The following is an 18,503-nucleotide window of genomic DNA, read 5'->3' as shown; positions in this document are numbered from 1 at the left end:
GTGCAGGGGTGAGCACGCCTCCTTTAGCAGATCTTTCCATTTATTTTTTCAAGACGAAGTGAAAATATGAAGTCATCTTGGTGTTTTTCTTCCTCTATAGACACAACCAAACAGATACACCCACTTGCACTTGATTATCAAACATTTAGGAAGGGGCTTTCCAGCAAGAGTTTCTTATAACGCACCATATGTGTTTGGTTTTATTGATATTATATTTTTGATGGTTTGGTTTTCGAGTGCATTTTCTGACATATGCAGGAAGCCAGGCTGGTCTGCAAAAATCCACCTGGGTATGCTAAGCTGTGGAGCGGGGCATCTAACAACACAACTGACCTCCAGGAGGAGCCTTTGTACATATAAAAATGCCAACAGTGATGTATGCCGTTGGAAATATGGCTATTAAGAAAAACCTTACAATATTTGCTACATTTGTTTGCAACGGTAGCACACAAAATATAGTTAAAACAAGTCAGTTTTTCCAAAGGAATCAATATTCAGAAAATTCAGCTGTTCTCCTTGGGAGCTGATGGTTGATGAACAGTTATGAAATCCAGCCATAATTTATTGTGGATGTTCAAATTAGTTAAAAGGTGGCATAATATATGGCTCAATGTTTCATCAGTGCTTTAAAGAGTGTCCTTATTTGACCCATTAAATGCACATTATATGAAGACCGATATGTTCCCAGATATTGTAAAAATCCTTCCCTGTTGCTGCCAGAATTTTCTTGTATTGTTTTTTGGCCCCAGAAATAATTACCATTTTCTCTTTGGAAAGAAGTAGAGAATAAGAAAAATCTGAAGTGAGGCTCCGAATTTAAAAGTAGCCATTGCAATTCTCGAGGCTTTCCTCAATTTCCCATCATTTCTTTAAAACATTAGAACTATTCTTATATATAATTTTTCATATAACATCCTTAATTTGTGACCGCCAGCTATGTGGCCCTGACTAGCACAGAAGCATGAAAGGAAAAAATATATCTGGCTTAAGGGAATTTCCAGACAATTGCAGGACCAACTGTAATTGTTGGGTATAACTCCGCTGAACCTGGCTTTAAGTGCAAAAAATATCAATACCAGCAAAACGGAGTCAATTTTGTGGCCTTCAGTATCAGAAATATGTATTTAGGTAACCTTTTACCTTCAAACATGATACATTATCGTATGTAACATTTCTGGTGTACATAGCACCAACTTGCCAAAGTACCTGTTGGATTTCTGGACTTCAATGCTGCATCCATCCCATACAGAAGAAAATACACTCTGCCCATGTGCTTCTCTACTTGGGTGGTTGTATAATTTGCTTAAATTTTTAACCAAACCTCACATATTGTCCAGTAAGTGATCTAGTTACCTAAAGAAATATGTCCATGTCACTTCTAATTACTATTTAATTTGCATGATTTTGCTGGAATCGGGATTTGGTCTTTTATTAGTGGTATCCTGTCTAATTAATAGCACATATTAAACCATGCTCTGGACACTGATCACTGATAGATCTGAAAGTAAGTCTCAGATACAGGGTTAGGATTGTAAAACGCTACCAAGAGCAACCACTTGGGTGTTTGCATTTGATTGATAGTTGACAGTGCGCTTCACCAAAAGACTGAGGTGGTTTTGCCATCTGTTCCTTACAACACAACCACTACAGTGATGAGCAAAAACTGCAGGGCCAGCAGTGGTATTTAAAACAAACAAATAAATAAATAAAAATTAGTGCTTCAGTTCAATATCAAAAACCAGCATAAACACAGACATTCAAATGTACAACACTGGCTGTCTCTGCCACGTCAGGCTCGCGGCATTTGTGGAAATCATGTCCAAGACCCTGAGATCCGGCTCTGAACTCAGAAACCTGTTACCGCTAATGAGGACGGGAGTCGTTTTGCAATAGCTGTAATAAACATTTGTTCAAACAAAAAGAAAAGTAGGATTAGAAAACATGCAATATGCCCTGGCATTAATGGAAAACCTATTTGTGCCACCTATTTTGGAAAAATTATTGAAGAACAGCTCATCCATGTGAAAATATTAGCACTGTAATTCTGTCAAGGTCAGTGAGACCTAGAGATTTGCTGAGAAATCACCTTCATTTCACCAGGTAAATAAAGAACTCGTTTTTCAAAGAAACCTATTGAAGAAGGCACTCCATAGCAACAGTTAAATTATGAATACAGCACATATGTTCCATATCATATCATTTACAGCACACTTTAGCATAGACATAATGCTTAGTAACAAACTACAATACCATTCACAAAATGCATTTAAATAGCATAATTTAGTTCATTAAATTCAGTCATTTACAGTAAATCAAAATTATCACAGGAATTGAAGAGAGTACACAGTTGTTTGTTTGAATAGTTAAGCTAGGGAAGTCAATTCCTTTTTGAAGGTCAAGGACACAGTTGTTTCCATTTTCTGCTGTAAAAAAGATACAGTCTGTGTCATAAGATAATTTAGTGTCATCTGAATGTGATCAAGTCCTTTCCCCCTGCTTGTTCTGTATTATATAACTGGCAGCCTAAAATATATCCGAGTCAAGAAAACGTTTTACGTATAATGTTATCAAATTAGACTTCTTTTTCTTTTACAGACTGAATGGATGTGATTTTGGGTTTTTAAAAGGATTTAGTCTTGCAAATCTGCAGCCTATTACTTGGAAGCAAAGATGTATGTTTTCCTCTAGTCCAGCCATCAATTGCTTGGCCTGTGGAAATATTATTATAAAAGAAAAGTGGATTTTTTTCAGGCCTTTTTAAGAGATACATTCTGGCTTTTGCCATTGGAGGTGTGTCTGTGTATGTGTGTGATGTCGGGGAGGAGGTTGGTGCAGAAATGGTCTCTCTGGACTATAAAGCCGGGGAGAACTCCAAGGATCCCTCAGTCTCTTCTCACATTGCAGGCATAGATAATCCCGCCTTCATTCTTGTTTGAATTCCAGCATCGCTTTCAGAGAAATGAACAATTTTAAAATGACCAGTTGGGGAAAAAAAAAAAAAGCCAGTGGGCCTCTTGTTGAATTGTTCACCACTTCACCCCATCGTTCTTTTGCCTGATTGATATAGATTGAAAAGACCATAACAAAAGTTCTGTTTCTTGTAAAAACTTCTGAGTTATCATCAAGTCTTCCTTAACCTGCTCAGGGTTGAGCTCAGTGCAGTCCTTTACCTAAGGGCATGGTTTTCCATCCCTTTACACCATTCCTGCCATCAGATTCACCTCCAGGAAGCAAGAGCCCTCTGCGAGGTGTTCTCTCCCTTACAAAATTCTGACTGCGATGGAGATGCCTCTGTTGCATCCATGAGTGAAATGCCAACTCTTTTTTGACCACTTGGAGGGGAAAATGAATTAATAAGCTATGATTTTCCATCAACAGATTATCTAACAACTTTAAAAGTGCTGCCCCACCTGCCAGCACCACATGGGCTGCACAGACCAGATCCAGGTTACTTGCACCGATAATTCAGTCCTGACATGTCTCCTTTTCTCAAGGCTACACCAACATCAAATAAACCCTTTGCAAGGGGTCAAATGAGACATCTCAAACAGGAAGCTGAGAAAGCATATTGTTTGTTGTCCAGATGAGCAGGTAGTACCAATCCCACCTCTTTCCGAGCTGCCTCCTTTTGAGCAGGGCTCCACAGAGGGCTGGAAATCAGGCAACAGCAGCCTCCCAGCACAACAGCTCTCTTGGAGGTAGCAACACCTTAAACCACCCCAAAGTATTTGCTTGGAACCCTCCACATCCCCACTCATGATGGGCAGCACAGGAGCTCCTCAAGACAGTCCCTGTTCTGCCTGGAGGACATGAGCAGCACAGCAACCATCGCTTGGCAGCCAAAGGCTGGCCCTGCTTCGATGGAGATGGAATAAGTTCGGCAAAACACCCCAGGAGAGCCTGGGAATAGCCAGGCAAGCAGCCAGCCACATACAGGGAGGGACAATTAGGGCCCAAACAGAAATGAATTATGCTAGAGGGAGCAAATTGCTTGTTGACACTGCTGCACAACAAAGAGGGAGAAGGAAAAAGTGCTCTTAAGACAAATAACCTTCTCCATCTTCCTGGGTACAGGGACAGGAGCCATGAGGAGGCACAAAGGACACAGATGGCAGTTCAGATCCTTTGTGACACACACTGCCACCACAGCTGTCCTGGGGCTGACTGGGAATGGACCTGGTACAAATCACCCTGAGCACAGAGGAAGCACCAACAGGACTCCCCAGAGTCAAAGTTTCCGAAGGACAGAGCTGTGAGCCAAGGGTCAGTGCTGCAGAAATGTGTCTGGGTGCAGCTGAAGCCTCCTCTCCTTGCCAGAGTCCTGGCCGAGCTGTGGGGACCAGACGGGTCCCAGGGAGCAGGGTGCTGGGTGCCAGCAGGGTGCTAGGTGCCAACAGCTCCTGCAAATACCCAAGACGGGTGGACCATGGGGTTACCGAGACTCTTTCCCAACTTTTTAGCTTTTTGGCCAACATCTGGAAAAGCAGAGTGTCAGCAGTTTGTTACAAGTTGGGAAACTAAGCTTCAGACCTCTGAAAACCATGCATGCAACAGCAGAGTCCTGCTAGAAACAAGCACGGACAAAAGGATTCTCCAATATTTCCCACCTCCACCTGCAGAAAAGGACAGTAAATGCGCCCCAGTTCAGTCCTACATTAGTCGTTTCCCCATTGGGATGGTGTGTGTGACCATGTCTTGTGCAAGAACCAGGCCAGTGGACACAAAGTGCCCTGTTTTACAGCATCACTAGCTTGGGTTACTGCACGTTTCTGTTTTGGATGCTAAAAAAGAATTTTAGCTGCAGCCTGCACTGTAGGGATCAGGGCTATGGGTTCTGAGGATCTGTAATGGGATGCTTGAAATGTAAACACCTGCGTATCCACTTGTCACAGGTATCAGACACCAAAGTAGCTAAGAAAGAAAGACATTCCCTGTCTTACACTGTCTGCCTTCTTCAGGCAAGCCCAGGATACAGCTATTCAGCAATAACAAAAGCATTAACCTAAGACTAGTTTTAACACTGATTTTACTGCAAGAAGAGTTGGGTTGATTACAATCACCCTTTCCTACACAGCACTTTTTTGAAACAGATTTAAATCATTTCACAGAAAAGGCGGAATCTTTACTCATTTTATACATGTGGAAACTGAGGCACAAGGGAAAAACAGCTTGTTCCTGAAGAGATGCAGCCCAGGGAAACTCCAACTTCCAGACTCCCAGTCTTACACTAACTGGTCTGGAAATTGCAGAAAATCATTAACTCATCCTTGAAAATTTTTTGTGATAGATTGTAACTATTTTGTCTGTCATCTCCAGAGACTGCCTCTCTCAGGAATTATAACTATGTACCTGAGGGCTGCCACTACAGAACAGCAGAGGGATACATCACACCTGCTGCCAGGCAATCCTTAATGCGCCTATGTTTGATTGCTGCCAGGTGTTATCGGTGCCAGTACTTCTACTGTTCTTACTTTAACACCACAATTCTAGTTTGGCACTGAAACTGCACTTAAGACTTCATGGTGGGACTGGAAAGCAATGAGCTCAAGAGGAAAATTCCAGCCTCACTTTGAGGTAATGATAAATCTTTTCTCTCCCATTCAGACACTATATTAAGGCTGCTGCACTGGGCCAGAATTTTGTCTTTAATTTCCACTTTTCTTCTTTGCATGGGCTTCAGCCAGTCTTGGAGAGGAGGGGGGATGTAGCTGAGCACTGACAAAGGACTTTATTCACAGACCAGCAGCAACCCCATTTGTGACTTCCCCCAGCACCCCGGAACCAATGATGCTATGACAGGAGAAACTTGCACATCAGACAAACTCCAGATTTCCCCTGCAGCGACCATTTCCTCATGACACCCCATCTGCACTTCCAGGCACCGCGCTGCCTCCAACATGGACTTGCACGCTCCTCTTGTCAAGCTCAGAGACCTTCGGCAGAAGCTATCGCAAGCTGTTTGCCCAGCACTGTGCCAACTAAGGTATTATTAAGATAAAGGACTCTGAGATAACCTCACCAGTATTTTCTAGTCTACATCATTAGCTCAACTGGGATGTTGAGCTCTAACTTAGGAGTTGAGCATGCAGGAATATTACGCCCCAGTGGCTGGGGAGCAAGGAAAAGGTGGTGGGTACCCTTGCACCCATAGCCTTGCCCCTATAGCCTTGTCCCTATAACCTCGTCCCTGTAGTATTGCCCCTGCAGCCTCCTGTACAGCCCCAAGCTCTCCCTTCCTGCAAGTCCCCTCTTCCCTGGTGGCAAGGGCCAGGAAGGACCAGCATGACCAAGTGCCCTAGCATGTGTTTGCAAAGCAGACAACAATTTGGCTTGCTGTATGGGGCCAAAAGACCTTCAGTCCCACCAAAACAAGAGCAGTTTTCTACAGGTAACAGAATACCCGGGCCAAGCTAAATCCCCCACGCAGAGAGGAGACAGCAGTGACAGTGAAACAAGCATTAACATCCCAGTTTAAGCACCCAGCACTCCCTTCTGTTCCTCTGAAGCTTCTTCCCCACGCTTGGAGTTGATTTGGATTTAGGCACCAGTTTGGGGGTGTCTGCCCAAGTGCCCAATGGCACAGCAGCAGGAGCAGATTGAGAACTGGTCTCCTGGTCAAAGCAAGGCCACCCAAAACCCAGCCTGCAGCAAACATCACTGCCTTCCCAGTGGGTGCTCCAGGGTGGGGTATGTACAGTTTAGACCTTCCAGCAACAGCAGAAGCTCCCCAGACCCTCACAGTGAGAGGAAACCTCATCCACATGGTCACTCAAGACATCTGCTTTTACTTTCTCTCTGGTGGTGTTTCTCTTTCTCTTAATTGAGCAGATAGAAACCCCAGAGTGGTTGGAGAGAGGAGCCAGGCAACAGAATCATAGAATCATTTTGGTTGGAAGAGACCCTCAAGATCATTGAGTCCAACCATAACCTAAATCTAGCACTAAACCCTGTCCCTAAGGGCCTCATCTACATCATAAAAGAGGACCAAGAAGACCAAAAATGATGTGGGCAAGGCACACGGCCACCCACGACAGTGTCCCCATCAAAACATGGGGACAAGGTGGCCGTCCATGGCACCAGGCAGCTTTTGGGCCATGCGGCACCGGCAGCCTCGCTTGAGCAGGGACAGGCAAAGCTCTCAGCCTGCGACAAACCAGCACCCAAACGAACGGTACATGTTACAATAAATCTGTGGAAGGAATAAATTAGCTGTACAGCAAGGTTGTGCTTGGGGAATGTCTCCACTATGGCAGAAGTATCCACTGTACCTAGTGATTAGGTTTATATTACAACGTGGCTTTTAAGGCTCACTGTGCTGAATAAAAATTTAGGCAATTAGTGATCTTATTTCTTAGGAAGAACTGCTTGCTATCGTACATTAATACAGATTTTGCTCAATTAAAATTGTTCACAGTCAGCAAAAACAATTTCTGCACTGTAATGAAATAATGAAATAATTATATGCAAGGGAGGACTTCTGATCTTTTTAATTATTCTATTCTTCATTTTTAAAAGGGCTATTTGAAAACGCACTCTTATAATTGATTGCTATAAATCAGTCAGAAGCATTCTAAGGATCATAAATATTCTAACTTTTAAAAGACAAAGAAATGCTAAATATTCAATGAAATCCTTCAATATTCAGAAAATTTAATCTAGGGTAAAAGGATAGACTGCTCTTTTGAAAATAAAAAGTAAATTTGTTGTCCTGTGAAAAATGAAATATCTTGAATGTCAGTAACAGAAAAGGAATTAACAAGAGATCTTTTTATTGTTTTTTAAGGTCATTAGGCTGTGGATTCTATAATTATGGAAATTGTCAGTCCAGTTCTGTGGAGTGTTTGCTCCCATCCATAAGGTATTGGAATGTTCAATCAGTCTCTCTCGTGGGAAAGTTAGGTCATAACTGTAAGTGTACCAGCAAAATTGAATTAAGCAAAGAGATTTCATTAGTATTTATAGCCAGAAGGCATCTGTAAAAGTACAGGGCAAAGAAGTTATGTGGAAGTCAAAGGAGAAAAAAAAATGGGTTTCTGGTGACAAAGGCGAATCTGAAAGAGATATAAGTGTATAATGAATAAGAGCTATTGAGCGCTGCTCCAAAGAGGGAGTTGCAAAGATGTCAAATATTGATTTTCTTGTGTATGCCTTTGGACTACATATGTAATTGTTTGGATTTGCTGTCTTCATGATACAACAATATTTGTTGTTGAAGGTTAAAAAGCAGAGTGTGAAACAACCCAAAAAGTCTGAAACGTGTCGGAGAATTATAATAATTCTACAAGGAGGATTGCATGAGCAGAAGTCTGTACTTTCCAGGAAATAAACATTTTTATGACTATCGAAAGCATTCGCCTATTGAAAGTATTGCTCCTGGTACTGCAGCAGCACATATTGTGTGCAGTGCCATTGAACCATATTGCATTTATTGATTGAAAATATACAATTTGCTTCTGATGAGTTTCTCCAACTTTTTATACTGTGGAAATATTCTGTGATGGCATATATATGCGCAAAGTACTGTATATGCTTGTGTGTGTGCTCTTTGTATGTGTATGCTGATATATATAATCCTCATATGTGAGTTATTTTAATATACAGAAATGACAGTCCCTCTCTGGGTCTTAATGCAGAACGGAGAATATATTTCCTGATGCTGATTAATATCTTAATGAAATAAACCTCTTGAATTCTTTTCATTCTGTAGAAACAAGCACGTAAAATCGCCTTAAAAATTATTCACATCTTTAGTAGTTCCATAGTGCTGACACGATAGCTCTTTATATTTCCACACAAAAGGGATTTGTGACTGTTTGGAGTGACACATCATGTGTGACATTTTCCATGTGTGATCCTTAGACTGACAGTCAAATCTTTACTGACACTGGTGGGAACTTTGGCCCTGAGTCCAGCGGGACGTGGACTTCGATTAGAGTTTCTTGGAGATCTGGAAGAGCTAAAAGCAAAGAGTGTCCTTAGAAAACCAGAGGTAAACCCACCTGGATTATTCAATCTTTTTTTAGGTGGTAAAGCTGGGAGGTGGCATCTTCATTTTCGGAAGTGCTGGACTCAGCAGAACCTGAGAGAGCCTGACAATCAGCTCTTAAACAAAGATGTCTCAGGGAGGAGCAGGTTGGGAAGAAACCCAAACCCCAGCCGTAAATAAGAACAAGAATGGGATCAAACTCCCGGTGAACCCTCTCCCTGCTCTAGGCTTTGCTTTAGCATTTTTTCCCTAAATTCAACAAATTCTCTATAAGAACTTATCTTTAGAACATCTGTTGCATCCCTAGGATAAGACTAATCCCAAGTGAAGGCTTAAGTAAAAATGAATTGTAATAATGCACATTTAACACCAACTGCTGTGAAAATAACATTGCCAAATCCACTAAACGGGGAAGCCGCTGGATTTTTTGAAAGCGTGGGGCAGGACGGCGCTGTCCCTTCCCAGCCCCCAAATCCTGCTGCCAAGTAGCAAAGGGGCTGGAAGTTTTTGGAGCCCTGCTGTCAGAGTACAATGTTGCCTAAGCAAGCATTAAGAGATTATGGTAATAATAGGTATGCTTACTCCAAATAAAAGGTTTCATTAATCAAGCCATGTTGAGATAAACCTGTCAGTGGACAGAGGAAACTAGAAATCAAATGCTGTGAAAGTTCTGACAGATTGTTAAATAGAAACCCTTTAAAACTGAATTTAATTTACTGTGATATTACAGATATTTATGCATCAATAGACAAGTGCAGATTGAGTTCGGAGGTCAGCTCTGGTGCTTGAAAAATAAACCCACAGAATGAAACAAAAGGTGACAGTTACCTTTGTCAGAAATTACGGTTTATTAAACTAAATATGATTCGTGTTAAACAGAAAGGCACAGGGCTGGGGTATAATATACTGCAGCAGATTGGTTAACAAGTAATTACAGAAAATACTCGCCCTTTTTTTGAAGTCGCATCTACAAACTTTACCAGAAGAAACTGGGAACAAATATTGCACCACAGGAGCAGACAGAATGGTACCAAGGGACAGCAAGCACAGAGACCTTTAGCAATATTGTTCACTAATTATGCCGTTAAAGCACTGTTCTCCCATCAAGCAGTGTGTGTTTGACTTCTTTATTTAATTTCTCATCTTGAATTTTTTTCAGCCTCTCCATTTTCAGAACTTTGCCCGATTTGCAGCTTCTTCAATTCAAGATGTTCCTCCTCATGCCTTTTCCTCCTCATAAATTCAGGTGAGTAATGAAAGGTAAAATCAAGGAGAGGTTTCTGTCCAGGTGATTCTGCCAGCAAGTTGCACAAAGCTGTTTGCAAAGGGAAGCGCCGTTCACCTGGGCAAGAGCTGCAACTCAGCCTGTTTCACATCATTCGTCAAGGGAGTGAGACCCCAGAGACCAGTGGCTGAAGTATCATGGGCAGATGATAGAAAATAAAACATCTTCCATGTTTCAAGGGTTTACCTAGTCTAGTACCAACAGCCATAAACCTTTTTTTCGTTGACAGGATGGATCCATATCTAACATTAGTGTTTGACTTAAACATAATTACTACATTGCACAGCATGTTTTTATTTCAAACGATGGCTGCAGTTTGAAGGGAAAATTTGGACCTAATTATGATCCAGCTAAGCCAACAAGAAGCTTCCTACTGACTCCACCAAGCACAGAGAGAAGTCCTTGACTACAAGCAGTCCTGAGTGAAAATAAGTATGTCAGTGCTATGTGATATGAACATATCTATCTGCCAAATTTACATGAGGTCATATCTAAATACATGACTCCAAAACATGCAAGTGTATATTACATTTCACACACATAAGAAATAACGTAAAACATGCAGGACATATTAGCTAAAGCTATGCCAGACATATGTCCTTCCCAGAATGACAGGCTGAAAAATCCTTACCAGCTCGGGGACCCTCCGTACTCATGCAAAGAATGACTCTAACAGGAGTAACCACATGAAGTTTGTGAGAAAATGGCCTTTTTTGTCCACAAAAGGGACACAGGACTGGGCTGTTACTCACCTTACAAATTTTAACAAGACTTACCTGGAAAATGAAACTCTAGTTTGGCTTCAGAATAGAGTGAACTCAAAGCACATATTTAAGTCCCATTAATTTACACGGTTTAAATGCTATGCTAAGCAACCTTGACAGACCTAAAAATGCAGGACTGCCAGTTGTAGGGGTGAACAGAAGTCAGTTATGCTACAGAAAAAACTAAATGCATTAGAGAGGAGCCACCTCCTCACCTATCAACCCCGTGTGAGCTTTACCCCATCCTGAAACAGCACCAGGATCTGACCTGATGTCCTGCAAGTCCTCACCCCATCCCAGGAAAAGTGCAATTGTTTAAATTTGCATTCCCAGGCTACAGCTACACATACATAGAGGCAGGTCCCAACGGGCAAAGACCTAATGACTGTGTTCACCTCTGAAAAACTGCAGCTGTTTCCTTTTTCTGGGCAGTTCAGCGAAAGGCCAGAGAGGGCAGAGCCTGCTCTTGGGGATCAGTCAGTGACCTCCAAACCCAGAGCCACCCAGGACTAAACAAGAGCTTACTGGAGGTGAATCCAAAAGCCATTTTTCATTGCATGGTTACCTGTGCTCTGGGGGCTCAGTGCTCTTGGGGTGAAATGTTGCACATCCTCATGCTCTGAGAAAAGATCTCGTGGATTTTGAGGAGGAAAGCCATCTCCCCACTTATTTGGAGATGGGCAGAGAGCAAAAGCAGGGGATAAAGAGGATTTGGCAGAGCCTGCAGAAGGGTGAGGGTGCAACCCCATGGACAGATCTGATCGTTGGGTACTTATTGGGGTAGCTCCCAGTGAACCCCAGTATCTCCCCTTGCAGCACTGGGCCATAATAATGTTTTCCCATGGTTAAATGAGTTGCACAAGTTAAATTCACTCATTTTCTATTTCATGTTTTGAGATTACTCGCTTGAAAGCTTTTTGTCAGCACAAATGTCTTATGAATGAATGTAAAGCCTGCATTGATGCTAAGAGGTGTAACAAGCAGTAATGAGGTAAAAATAATAAATGATCTGCATAGACCAACAATGAGGGGAAGTGTCTCATAGGCAGTGGAATATTTTCCCAAGGGAAGTAGGGAAAAGCCCCACAAATTGGAAGGTTTTAAATAAACTCAAGGAAACCAAAGGAGTGCTCTTACACCTGTGCCGTGTGAGTCCTCAGAGTAAATGATCTACAAGCATTGCAACAGAGCCATTTTCACCTGTAAAAGAGCTGTAAAAACACGGAGTGCAGAGGAGCCACGATGGCTGTGAGAGCTTCCAGCAGAGCCCAGAGTTGCCCAAGTGTCTCCTGTCTGTGGCCAAGGGCTGGTGCAGGGATCTCTCCCCACAAGTCCAGCCCTGGGCAGAATTAGCTCTTAAAAGATCAATCCCCAAGCGATCCCCTGTGCCGCACAGACCACAGTCATATGTAGCAGAGAGCTGCGACAGCCCTCCATGTTTTATTTATTTAAATGAGTTTACAAAGCAATTAAGACATTTCGGCAAATGCTGAGGTGCATGTTTCCTCCCTTATGATAGATGATCCCTGTATTTTTTTTCCCTCTCCTTCTGGACAAATAAATGCTTCATGGTCCCACAGACATATTTTCGCTCTGCCCAGTTGCTTAGAATTCATTTAAATGTGCCTGTTGAACTCCTCCATCATGTAATATTTTAACAAGAGCCCCTAAATAAGCTTTATTTACAGACTGTAAATACTGCCTGACAAGCTCAATAACACTGTCTCATCACCTCCTTAGCTGGAATTCCTCTTGGAAACCTTTTTTACCTGGGCAAGAGCAGGAAATCCAGAGGAAAAAAAAAAAAAAAATAATGATGTTGGTCTGTTTTATGGAATAAACACTGATTCTTCACATCCTTCCAATTGGAAATACCACCCTATCGTGATTTTTGTTAGAATTAAAATCCTCCCTGGCTAAGCTGCCAACGTGTGCTCTTGTCACACAAGTGCTGGCAATGCTTATCTGGGCTGTCTGAAGAAGCTTCTGAAACCAGGAGGGGTTTACAACATGCTTTGGAAGGCATTGAAATACTTCAATACAATGTTTTATAAAGATTCTTCTAATAAGGAGAAGTATCTAAATTGGATTCTCAGAAGAACCCTGATGGTCAAGCTGACAAAGAAGCTTTGTGGGGAATGTCAGGAAGGAGCTCTGCTGAAAATGTTCCATGTTGCCTCAAAAAATAATTAAAAAAACAAACAAAAAAAATGACCAAAAAATTGATGTTGTAGAAATGTTTAGCAAAGCATATTTTCTTTCCAGAAAGAAAGAAAAAAAAAAGCAGAGAGTCCCCTAAAATGCATTGCAGCGCTCTCCAGATAAAGAGCTACCTGGTTCAGCAGGTGAAGAGGCGCTTGGGGAGGTTTTGATAGAAAGATTATGGACCTGATTACATTAATACCTAGCGTGGGTTTTAACCTGCATTTTGGGTAAAATTCACCGTTGTGCAGAAGGCCCATAAAAGGCCTGTGCACCACTTACGCCCCACCAAGGCACCATTTGGATGGTGCACGTGAAGCTTCGGTGATACATAGGCCCTGTGCCGGCCGCCAGCATCAGGAGGGGTTTCATCCGTTATGTATCAACAATATTCAACGTGTTGGGGAAAAATATTAGCAGAGTAATTTTATTAACAACAGTGATAATTCACCGCTTGTCTTTCTGTGCTTAATAAAGGGAATCGAGGATGTTATACACGAGCCAGAGGAAAGGCTCACAAAACTATCCTGGTAAAAACAAACAAATGAAGCCCTGGGAAGCATGAGAGCACATGGAGGGGGATGTCCTGGCTGTGCTGAGTAATAAAAATAAATCCTGGATCAGTTCGTGCTGTTTCTTGGGTGCTCTGAAGATGTGCAAGATCTCATGGGAGCATCTCAGAGTTAAGTACATGTTGGCCTCACGATGCTGCTCTCAGCAAAGGGATCTCGCCACATCCCTGGAAACCCTCTTTGCTGCTTCTCAGCCATTTGCATCTCACTGGAAAAGGGAACAACTGAGAAAAAAACCTGCTGTGCCTTCCTCACACCTTCTGCCTACTTGCGAACTCAGTATAAAAACACACATGGGCAACAGTTTGAAATGAGCTCCCACTACATGCCTCTCATTTTGAGTTACATCCCTTCCTTTTGGGTTGCATTCCCTCTTTTTGAAGCAGGTCCCTGAGTTTGCTACCAGTTCAGCACCATTTGCACTGTCCCTTTGGGCCATGCATAAATGAAGGGAAAAATATTGTGTCATGTTGATTTACTCCCCTTCCACAGACAAAAGAATCTTCATGTAAAATGTATCTTCCTTCCTGAGCCCATTGAGCCTCTTCTCTCCCTCCATGTATGGAGAAATCCATGGATTTTGAAGGAACAATGATGGCCCAAGCACATCCCTTCCCTGACCAGCCATCCCCTGGATCATGAGCTGGAGGATGAAGATGCCACACCCCGGTAATCGCTGCTGGGCACAGAGCTGGGCCAGGGTCACCTCTTCCCACCAACCCCTTTGGTCCCTAAATAAAGCAAATTTAAAGGATTTTTTTAGACTTGCCTCTGCTTTTTGTTCCTGTTATTTACCATGCCACACAGCCCAGGAGCCTGCTCCAGGGACAGGGATTTGACAGGGGCTTTGGAGGATGAGGTTTAGCCATCTTGTTGGGGACAGATGGGGACATGAGCAGGGACCTGCCAGGAACCATCGCTGCTGGATGACCGGGGCTGTGCAGGACCGTAGAATGGGCACAGGGTGCCTGTGGATGCAAACTGAGGACAGTTATGCATTTGTTCAGAGTGGGGATTTGCAAAATGATTGAACAACTGCCAATGGTTTTGTGGGGTTTTCTTTGAAATCAGGTCTCAGGTAACTTTGCAGCAACCTCGCACAAAAGGCAGTAGAGTTCTTCTGCTCACACAGCCCAATTTGCACAATAATAATTCTGTATTTTAAGTTACTTCATTTATTTTGCCCTCCCCCTACTTTGTAAAGCACCTGAATCTCTAAGCTGTACTGAGCTCCAGTCTTCTGACGATTTTGGTTTTAATTTGCGAGTCCCAAGAGGTTGCATTGTGGGGACACCTGAGTGTTGATGCCTGCTTTTGCCAGGTCCCTGGGATGTTCCTGACTGTGTCCAACACAGGGATGTCGTAGCAGAGCCAGCACCTCTGGGTCCCCCTCCAACAGCACCCACCCACCCCACAGTTCACCTCCCAGGGGATGGGAGGACAGAGAGGGAGGGAAATGGCCAGCGCAGTAGCACACCTAAAGGAAATTTAACATAAAATGCATGGTTTTGCCTAAACGCCATCCTTGGCTGGTATTTAGACCCCGCAAGCAATGGCGAGGAGGGAGCAGAGAGAAGCTCGGTGTGAAATTCGGAGTGTCCGCCCGTGGGGTCGGTGGGAGGATGGACACGGCGCGGGGCTGCCCGGGGAGCATATGCATGGATTTATATCTACATATAGATACAAACCACACCCCTGTGTGTGTGTGAGCGGTGTGAGACAACCCCCGTCCGCCCGCGGTCCCCGGGGCCGGGACCGCGGGGCAGCCCCGGTGCCTCCGCCCAGTTAAGAGGGGCTGAGAGGGGGTTAGGGCTGTCTCCTCAAGGGGAATAGGGTTTTTTTCCGTAGAAAACTGAAAAACTGCACCTCGGAGGAATCCGACTCCCCCGCACAGGGCTCAGCGGGAAACGCTGCGCAAACAGCGCGGGATGACGCCGCCCGGCCCGCTCCGCCGCAGCGTGGTGTCCCGCCGGGAAGAGCGCAGGTTCCGCGGGGCGCAGCCGGTCCCTCGCCCCTGCATGCAGCCCCGGGGCGAGGGGTCCCGAAGTTGCCTTCACCTTCCCAGAGCGCCGGGCGCCCCCAGCTTGGGTTTCCCTAAAGGCGAACTAGGGCTAAATAATGAATCGATCTAAAATTAACCGGAGGAATGGAAATGCTCTAAAAATAAGCCAGCAGCTGCCGTGGTCGCAGCCCCCCGCTCCCGTGGGGAAGGGGGAGCGGGGCCGGCCGGAGGAGGGGGCTCGCCACGGCATGAGCAGGGACGGGCGGGCTCCGCGGGGCTGCGCGGAGCGGCCGCGCCGCGGGAACCGGCGCAGAGCGGGGTGCAGCGCCATGAAGCCGCCGTGATGATCGAGGGCTGCGCGGCGGCTGGCGGAGGCTTTGCCGCGATGCTCCGCGGGCGCGGTGGCGCGGAGCGGGCCTGCCCGCGGGGCAGGCACTGCTCCGCACCTCGACGCGGACGGAGCTCCCCAAAACTTCACCGCCTACTCCGCTGGCGGCTGCTCCAACACTGGATTTATTTATTATTTTTTTCTTTATTTTTTTAGTTTTTGCACGGAAGCGCCGAAAGCGTTTCGGGAACCGGCGGGTCACCTCCCCGGTACCGAGTTGGGGGCGGCCCCGGGGGCTGCGGAGGTTGCGCGGGAGCCACCGACGGGCTCCTGCGGGGCAGCGCCGGGGAGGGAACCGGCCCCGCTCCGCTCCGAGCCCCCTCCGCGCACACACACGCACTAACACACTGCCTCACACACCTCCTCCTCTTTCCTCCTTTTTGCTCCACGCAGCGATCCTATATTCTCCCGGCTTGTCTCTTTTATTCTTTTGTACTCAGGCGTGTTGTCCTGGCCAGCAGTGTGAACGGGGGCTTTGTAAAACGGGACAGATAAAAATGAGCAACATCATATTGTTTGACAGAATGATCCAAAATGATAAAGTGCCTTCTCCGGAGGGGGTGAAAATGGTGAATTCCTAAAAAACAAGAGCGTCGTTTCTCTCCTCTGCCTCCCTGCGCTGCTCGCAGTAGCCTAAAGGGATCTGCCGCCTGCACCCGCCCGGATCACGTCCAGCCACTCTTTTGAATGGGAAATCCTCTTTTTAAAAGCCTTCATTTATTTATTTCTAAATAAATAAAGGGGGGGGGGAGCGGCTTCGGCTCGGGACCCCCCGTTCTCCTCGCGGCGAATGAAAAGCACGATTTTCGAGAGAAAGGCTCGTTTTGATTAAATCTGACATGCTGCTGATAACTCCATGCTAATGTGAAATAATTAACATAATAGCCATAATTAAAAGCACGCTAACAATGCCATAAATTTATCACACAATTTTACTAGCTTTCTGCCCCTAACTGCTCTCTCATCGTTAATTAAACGTGTTGCCTTTTACAGAATGGATGTTTATACATTTCCAATACAAATAAATCCGAAACCGTTTTGGAAACATGACCAATTTCGTTTTGCACTGAGGTCTGCCGGTTTTACAGGCAGTTTATTACAATTAAAAACAAAACAAAACCAAAAAAAAAGGTGCAAATAGACGCCTTAAAATTTAATAACTATAATGTTAAAAAATCAGGTATATTTGGAAATCTGTATCTTTAGCGCAAAGACCGGCCGGGGGGTCCAGGCCCCGGTGTCCCCGGCTGCTCGCGCCGCTCCGGCCGCGAACGGGGGATGTTTGTGTGTGTCCCCCCTCTTGGACGTGTTTATTTTACAGGCATTTCTCCCCTGTAGCCCCTCTCCTGCGAGCCCCGTTAGCCCCACACGTTTATAACGAACCACAATGCAAGTTTAATCCAGGTCAGGTCAACGATTTATATAACTCATTAGTGAAAGTAATAGGCTTAAGTAGATGAAAGGGGACACCTTTGGTTTCTCCTTCCTTTAAAACGATTACAGAAGCAGAAATTGCCCCAGCCCTTGCCTTTCCTCCTCAATCCTCCCCACCCCCGAGGCTCAGCCTCCGGATTTATTTTTAACTCACCTCGCAGCCAAGATCTTGCTTTGCTATATTAGAATCAAATTGAGTTGTAATTAATTTCTCCCTCTCTGTCATAACTAACTCCATCCTCCCTTTCCCCGGTGCTTGCCGTGTCTCTATTTGACTCCGTATCGATCCGGACGATACAGTTTGTTTTCCTCCTGTTGCTAAATCTATCTGTCTATATGGGCGCCCACTTTCTATTTCTGGCCGTGTCATTATTGTGGGTTTTCGCCTCCGCATACTACGCTTTAATTATTTTATCGTTTTGCAGGGCGTAGGTCCTGCTCACGTTCAGCCCTTGAACTTCGGTGGATTCGGGGGCTCCCGAAGAAAGTTTCCTGATTTTTAGAAAAGGTTTCTTCCCCTCTCCACTCCACCCGGGTGGCCTCCTAAATACGTTCAAGGGTGGGCTCCCAAATACTTTCCTAAACTTCGCCACCTGAAGCCCTAGAAGCCGCAGCAGCGCCCCCGGCCTGCGGAGAGGCGCGGAGAGGCGCGGAAAGGGGCCACTTCGCCGGGCCGGGCCGCTCCGTCGGCAGCAGGGATTAAACATGGAATTAGCACAATAGAGCCCTAATCGAGGGGAAACGTTTCTTTTCACGCTAAGCACCGTAATTAATGGTATGAATCAATTAATTTGACTTTTATTGTGCCGAAGAAAAGCGCAACAAATGAAACAGGGGGCTGCGGAGTTGTTTTTTTTTTTTTTCCTCCCT

Source organism: Columba livia, chromosome 8, assembly GCF_036013475.1.
Source record: "Columba livia isolate bColLiv1 breed racing homer chromosome 8, bColLiv1.pat.W.v2, whole genome shotgun sequence".
NCBI lineage: Eukaryota > Metazoa > Chordata > Aves > Columbiformes > Columbidae > Columba > Columba livia.
Note: the sequence above shows the minus strand (reverse complement) of the source record.